The following is an 8,345-nucleotide window of genomic DNA, read 5'->3' as shown; positions in this document are numbered from 1 at the left end:
GCCCTTGAGTACCAGGGCCAGCTGGACTTAGGTGGGCCTCTGCGTAGATGATCCCATGAAGAGATGATCAGGCAACAGGACACTATATCCGGTCTTGGTTGGAGATGGGAGGCTGGCGGCAATACTCAAAGTTGGATTCACTTAGAAGTAAAGGGCAGGTGCTGTACTTGTAGTCGGATCCAGGCAGAAGGTCAGGGCAGGTGGCAATACTCGTAGTCAAGTCCAAGCAGACGGTCAGAAGCTGAAAGTCCATCCAAAGGCAGGTACGAGGGTAGGCGGGAACGCAGGGACACAGGAACCAGGAACACGGGTAGTCAGGAACATGGGCAGTCAGGAACACGAGAACATTGAAGTAACGAAGCACTGAAGTGCAGCTCAGGAGAGCGAGGGAACTTGTTGCCAAGGCAAGCTCTGACTAAGAGATTGCCTTAAGTAGAGGAAGACATCATCAATAAGGGCCGCAGGCAATTCCTGCCGCAGCCCTTTAAATCTGAGGAGAGGCGTGCGTGTGCTAGGGATACTACCAGCCTGAGAGGAAGGCAGCAGCGCAGCATCGATGCCGGCTGCGGCCAGGGATCCTGGGGCTGTCCCGGCAGGCCGGTGGGAGGTGAGTGCAGCTGACTGCAGGGCCCTGCAGTCGGTGCACACAACAGTTACTCAACAAAAAATCCCGTGACAGAAAACTTAGTCTGATCACACTTCTGCTGCTTCTTTACTGAGGATCTTACATGATATAATGACCCAAATGGGTGGCTCAAGGCCACCTCATGGTGCAGTGCAAGTGAAATCACCAACGGGCCGATACAGTACAGTGCGCTCCGATGGAGCGCACTGTACTGTACTGTATTACCCCCTAATGTATACTGTACTGTATTACCCCTTATTCAGTAAGGGGCCGAAAACGTGCGTCCAACCCGCCGAACCCAATAGCGCCAACATGCAAATGCATGTTGACGGCCCTATTAGGTATTCCCACGCGATTCAGAAAACAAAATGCGCAGCCAAGCCGCACATTTTGCTTTCAGGAATTAGCGCCTACCCAAAGGTAGGCGCTAATTTCTTCGGGCACCGGGAAAGTGCACAGAAAAGCAGTAAAAACTGCTTTTCTGTGCACCCTCCGACTTAATATCATGGCAATATTAAGTCGGAGGCCCCGAAGGGTAAAAAAGAAAAAAAAAAAAAATTGAAGTTGGCCTGGCGGTAGAAACAGGCAAAAGGAGGCGCTAGGGACACTAGTGCGTCCCTAGCATTTCCTTTTGGTCCGGAGCGGCGGCTGTCAACAGGTTTGACAGCCGACGTTCCATTTTGCCGGTGTCCAAGTCCGTGACTGTCAGCGGGCTCGAGAACCGACGCTGGCAAAATTGAGCGTCGGCTGTCAAACCCGCTGACAGCTGCCGCTCCGGACCAAAAGGAGGCGCTAGGGACGCGCTAGTGTCCCTAGCGCCTCCTTTTGCCTGTTTCTACCGCCGGGCCTCATTTAAATACTGAATCGCACGCACAGGCGAGTGGCCTGTGCGTGTACCGGGAGAGCGGGCATTCGCCCGCTCTCCCGCGGACTTTACTGAATTGGCCCACAAGAGAGCCAGGATAAGGGGGGAGGCAATGGAAGGTGAAGAGTGACAGAAGGATTTGAAACCTGGCTTCCCTTCTTCACAGTCTGCTGCTCTAACTACTAGGCTACTCCTCTACTCCCCTATTGGCTGCCTTCCACCCTTCTCCAGGATCTACCCCCTGGGGATGTGAGAGGTCAGAGAATGATGGGAGTCTGAGTCTATGACACACTCTCTTAGGGCCAATGCAAGGATATTAGATGTTTTCGCAGAGGTGTACCTAAAGTATTTGGCACCTGGGGGGGATACTTCTCTGGCACCACCTACCCCAATATATAATTTTAAAATTTCTTAAACATTGATAAAATATTTCAAAACAACAGACACATCAAATAACACCCAATAATTAAAACTAATAAGGATTTAAAAAATCTCCTGCTCTCCATATCTGTCAACCTAAGATTGTTATAGACTAGGGACACGCATGCACTACACACACATACACACAATATGCTCCCTCTCTCTGTTACGTATGGGGGTGTTTTGTGTGCCCATGGGCCTCAGCCCGACCCCAGATGCGTCCAGGACCGAGCCAAGGGTTGATGGCATGCTCCAGCATAGCTAACAGTCTGACCCTCCACCAGGCCTGCAAGCTCCCATGGCCAACATCCGAGGATGTTGGAAGTTGAATGGTGCTCCGACCATTCCAAGCCCTTTCGGACCTGCTGCGTGGAACAGCATGGAGCAGCAGGCCTGGCCTGAGGTTGAGGGCAGATGGGCCTTGACACGTAGACAGGACTATGGTCGATGCAACGGCATCGCAGATGAAGACTCTTGGGTTGATGCGACGGCATCACGGACGAAGACACTTGGGTTGATGCCATGGCATCACGGACGAAGACACTTGGGTTGATGCAACGGCATCACGGACGAGACTAGGAACTTGATAACAGCTGGGAGGAAGGACATTTGCACTGTCTCTCAGGGCACACTATTCAGCCCACCCGTGGGACTGAGTCGCGGACCACCCTGTCCCATTGCGCGCCCTACACAGCCCTAGGAGGCTGGTCATGGACCATGAGAAGAGCGGGATGAGCGCAGGGAAGATCCAGGCAAGGAGGAACTCCAATGAAGGAGCCAATGTCATCCGAAGCTCCACCTATGACTGGCGGGAACAGAGGCTCAGGAGCACAGGGACCAATCCCAACTGCAGACCACTCCATTCTCGGGCACGACATCATCCGAGAACCACAGCTCTACAGGAACAGAAGGCTCAGGAGCACCAGATGAAGATGCAGGGAAGAACATCCGGACAGGCAGGCACATCAGGACGTGGAAGATCATGACGGGACATCAGGACATGGACAGGGACCTCAGGCAAGACATCAAGACACGAAGACGTGGTATGAAGGCAGACGAGACAAGGAGCTCCACGAAAGAAGACCTTACAAGGCTCTGGCAGGCAGAAGGATGCCACTCCGATGCAAGGCGAAGGCTGACTGTGAAGACAGCCCTTTTATAGAGATCAAGCAGGAAGTCCACTCCCTAGGGGGGCCAGCACACTTCCTGTGTCTGGCCCTTTAAATCTAGCAGAGAGGCACGCGCTGGCGCCTAAGGAGCAAGAAGCAGGGCTGTGCAGGACCGTGGACAGCAGCCTGCACAGTGTTGTCGCGTAGACACAGGCTGGGCCTGAGGAGCAAGCCCTGACGTCGGCAGCGGCTCCAGCCGCGGGATGGGACCGGGGCTTGCGGCCTAGAGCCGCGAAGATGGCATCTACGTCAGCGGCGGTCCCGGGCCGCAAAGATGGCCAGGAAAGTCTGTGGCTCTGGCCGCGGTGAAGAGGGCAAAGCAGGGCAAAGCAGGGCGGCTTCCGGGCCGCAGAAGGAGCTTCAATTCACGGCACCAGCCGCGTGGGAAGGCCCGACAGCGGCGTCCGGCCGCGTCGGGTGAAGCAAGGCGGCATGGTGAGTGAGTCTGCTTGCGGGGAGACCCGCGGGCAGCAGTTCATAACACTCTCTCATACACACATGATTGGTGAGAGACAGTGGGAGCATGTGTGTATGGGAGAGGCACACACTTTCTCTGTACCTCTCTCAGACACAGACATGCTTCCTCCATCTCTCTTTCACAAACATGCATGCTTCCTCTGTGTGTTTCTCTCTCACTCTCTTTCTCACATGCACACATGCAGACAAAAACTGAACTGGAAACCACAAGCCAGATTCTGTATGCAGTGAAACAATGGATAAGCAGAAAATCAGTATTCTTCAAAACAATACAATCAAGAAATATAAATCAATCAGAACAGTAAAACCATACAAAAAATATACATTTCAAAACAGCTGATGAATAGAATAATATTCAATAATTAGAAGCTCCTATACAAATTTTTCAAAATTTCCTAAACATCGATATAATATTTCAAAACAGCAGACATCAAATAACACCCACTAATGAAAACTAATAAGGAATTTAAAAATCCCCCACTCTGCATACCTGTCACCCTGAGATTGTCATGAACTGGGGGTAGACACACACACACACAGACACAAACAAAATATTCTCCCTCTGTCTCTCACACACATACACAATTGATGAGAGACAGAGGGAGCTTGAGTGTGAGTGAGTGTGTGTGTGTGTGAGAGACACACACGTTTCCTCCATTTCACACCCACATACACACTTCCTCTTTATCTCTCACACAGGATTCCTGTCTCACTCATGCACACACACACACACACACATGAGTCCTGTCTCTCACCCCTACCCCCACCACCGCACACAGGTACCCTCTCATACACACACACACACACTCTCATGCACACACACCCTCATACACACACCCTCATATACTGTCACTTACTCTCACAAGGCCAGTCTGTTCTTCTGTCGCCGGATCTTGGAGTGCCAGCAGCAATACTGGGTCTGTTCTGCTACTGGCTCCCGGAGCACTGGTGGCAACATTGGGCCTGTTCTTTGCCGCTGCGCCAACTCCAGGAAATGCTGGCGGCATCGCTGGCCTCTACCACTGCAGCTCCTTGCTTTTGCTGGCAGGGTTTCCCCCGCCATGTTACTGTTCCACACCTCCACAGGACCTTCCTGCCAGCAGCAATGGCACCCCTCCCCCTGTTACCACCTGAGGCAGACCGTCCCCCTCACCCCCCTCTTATCACGCCTCTTTGCTCTCAACAAACCTTACAGCATTTCACCCCCCCCCCCCCCCCTTTCCCTCTCTGCTCCACACAATTAGAAAATATAGGACTCTCCTAACTAAATACCGGACATTAACCAACAAAGTAAAAAAAAGATTACTACGCTAAATAGATCAATGGAGTAATATTTAACTCCAAATTACTCTTTGATGTTGTTAAAAATCTAATTAAAGACTCATCATCTTCCTTTTTGAGAAACTATAACTTTTCAAAGGCCGCATGTAATGAATATGCCACATCCATTTTAGATAAAATTAAAAGACTGACAATTTCCCTGTCATTTCTCTTACAAGGGCCCCTAAGGACTTCCATGGCCTGGCTAAATGGACTACATTTGACAGAGTAACTGATCTTGAAGTCAGACAAATTATTGCCAAAACTAAACCGGTTATTCATCCACGTGACCCAATCCCAGCCAGTTCACTGAAATGTATTTATTTATTTCTCATTTCTTAAATACTACACATGAGATACCAGATCTGGCCAGAGCAGTTTACAATTAAAACACAATAAAATACAATAAATGTAAACATACACATAACCAAAATAAAAACATGATAAAAATACACAATACCTTAAAAAAACGAAACCTTAAATAAGTACTGGCATTACAATCTATGGGCTAGATTTTAAAAACCCTGCGCGCGTAAATCCTCCTGGATTTACACGCGCAGGGCACTCACACGCCGGCGCGCCTATTTTGCATAGGCCACCGGCGTGCGCAAAGCCCCGGGACGCGCGTAAGTCCCGGGTCTTCGTAAAAGGGGGCGGGAGGGGGCGTGTCATGGGGGCGTGTCTGGGGGTGGTCCGGGGCAGGTCCGGGGCATGGCGACGGTTCCGGGGCGGGCTGGGAGGGCGGTCCCGAGTCCCCCGGTACTGCGGCCTGTGCCAGGGATGCGAGGCGGTGTGCGCATGTTACGCCTGCTTCAAGCAGGCGTAACTTGCCCAACAAAGGTAGGGGGGGATTTAGGTAGGGCCGGGGGGGTGGGTTAGGTAGGGGAAGGGAGGGGAAGGTGGGGGGACGTGGAAGGAAAGTATCGGAGGGAATGGAGGCAGGCTGCGTGGCTCAGCACACACAGGCTGTCGATTTTGCGCAGCCTTGTGCGCGCCGACCCTGGATTTTATAAGATACGCGTGGCTACACGCGTATCTTATAAAATCCAGGGTACTTTTGTTCGCGCCAGTTGCGCGAACAAAAGTACGCGTGCTCATACTTTTTAAAGATCTACCTCAGCGTAGTCAGGCTACAATGGGAAAAGCCAGCCTTTACCTTTTTCCTGAAATTCAAATAATTCTGTTCCACCCTCACCTCGAAAGGTGCTGAGATCCATAATTCTAGGCTGCTAATTGAGAACATTCTTTTCCTATGCACTGACTTATGAATATTTTGTCTAGATGGAACCAACACCAAGTCAGCTGACTTTCAGCGAAGATTACGAATGGGAACATAACTCTTGATTTTATTTGTAAATGAAAGAAGTATATTGTGTTATTACTCCTAAAATCACTACCTTAATCAATCTTTTGCTTTCTGAAGGACTTGTTCCATCTGAATTAAAACAAGCTGTTATAAAGCCAATTCCGAAATATAAAACTGGTATAATCATCCCATTGCCAATTTGTCTTTTCTCTAAAAGGTTCTTGAAAAAGTTGTGCTAACCCAACGAGTGAACCACTTGAAAGGCCAAGTTATTCTTTTTCCAAATCAATTTGGATTTAGGAAACCTCACTCAACTGAGATTCTATTTCTTTCCTTAATGGATGATGTTTTACGAGGATTTGATTCTAGTGAATCTTATTTTCCTGTTAATTGATTTAACGACAGACTCTGATTCTGTGGATCATACACTGTTATATCATCAGTTGATCAACATCAGGACTGATAGAAGTATACTCAGATGGTTTTTTTCCTTCCTATCTAATAGGTTGTTTCAAGTTAAACGAGGCAATCACATATCTAAAACTTTCCATATAGATACAGCAGTCCCTTGGGGTTCATCCCTATCGGCTACCTTGCTCAATATATATATAAATATGCATTCCCTATGTAAATTACTGGCGGGTCTAGGGATTTCATTCTTTTTATATGCTGATCACATTCAGTTTTATATTCCACTTTCCAAATCATTTGATCATGCAGTGTCAACACTATCAGACTACATAAAAGCTAATCAGCAAGTCCTGTCTCAACTTAAACTAACATTAAACCCCAATAAGACTGAAATAATTTGGCTAAGTGGAAATTCGTCTATGGTGAAACCACCGGTTCTGGACTTGGGGACCTTTCAAAACACCCTCTCAAATCAAGTACGTGATTTAGGGATCCAGTTAGACGAAAATCTTACTATGAAAAGGCACATCAGTAAATTAGTCAATATAGGTAATTGCCAAGTTGCGTATACTTCAACAGCTGAAACCTTTGTTAACTTATAGGATGTTCATACAGGGCCGGATTTTAAAAGGGTTACATGCATAAGGTACGCGCGTAACCCTTTTACAACCCCCCTGCGTGCGCCGAGCCTATTTTGCATAGGCTCGGCGGCGCGCGCAAGCCCCGGGATGCGCGTAAGTCCCGGGGCTTGCCTGGGGGGGCATGTCGGGGGCGTGTTGGGAGTGACGCGGCGTTTTCAGGGCATGTCCAGGGGCGTGTTTCTGGCTCGGGGGCGTTTCGGGGGCGTGATACAGTGCCCCGACACAGCGGCCTGTATCCGGGCTTGCCGCGCTGGCTCGCGTAAGTTACTACTGCCCAGAGGCAGTAGTAACTTTTAAGATAAAGGTAGGGAGGGGGTTTAGATAGGGCCGGGGAGGTGGGTTAGGTAGGGGAAGGTGCGGGGGGGTGAATGGAAAGTTCCCTCCGAGGCCGCTCCGATTTTGGAGCGGCCTCGGAGGTAACAGGCAGCGCGCGCAGGGCTCGGCGCGCGCAAGGTGCACAAATGTGCACCCCCCTTGCGCGCGCTGACCCCAGATTTTATAAGATACGTGCGGCTACGCGCGTATCTTATAAAATCCCGCGTACTTTTGTTCGCGCCTGTTGCGCGAACAAAAGTACTCGTGCGCGTAGATTTGTAAAATCTACTACACAATGTTGCAAACTATTGTTTTCTCAAACCTAGACTACTGTAGCTCGCTATTCCTGGGTCTTCCTGCATGTCTTTTAAAACTCCTACATTTATTACAAACTACTTCAGCTAGAGTCTTATTAGGAGCTCAGAAATTTCATCACATCACACCAACTCTGATTTCACTGCACTGGCTACCAGTACAATCTCAAATATATTACAAAGTATTAACGCTGATATTCAAAATTATTTATTCGTGATTCTGGCCTGATAGGTGTGAAATTACAACTACACACACCTGAGCAAGCACCAAGATCCCAAAATAGAAGACTTGTACCAACAATACAGAGTGCACACCTGACCCAAGTAAGAGACCATGTGTTTTCTCTAGCAGGTCCAAAACTTTGGAATTCACTACCAGAGATGTTCCGTCTGATACCAGATAGAAAGAGATTTAAATGTGAGCTAAAAACATGGCTGTTTAAAAATGCATATAATCTTACTTAAAATCAAAGAATGTAAGA

Source organism: Rhinatrema bivittatum, chromosome 5 (assembly GCF_901001135.1).
Source record: "Rhinatrema bivittatum chromosome 5, aRhiBiv1.1, whole genome shotgun sequence".
Classification (NCBI taxonomy): domain Eukaryota; kingdom Metazoa; phylum Chordata; class Amphibia; order Gymnophiona; family Rhinatrematidae; genus Rhinatrema; species Rhinatrema bivittatum.
Note: the sequence above shows the minus strand (reverse complement) of the source record.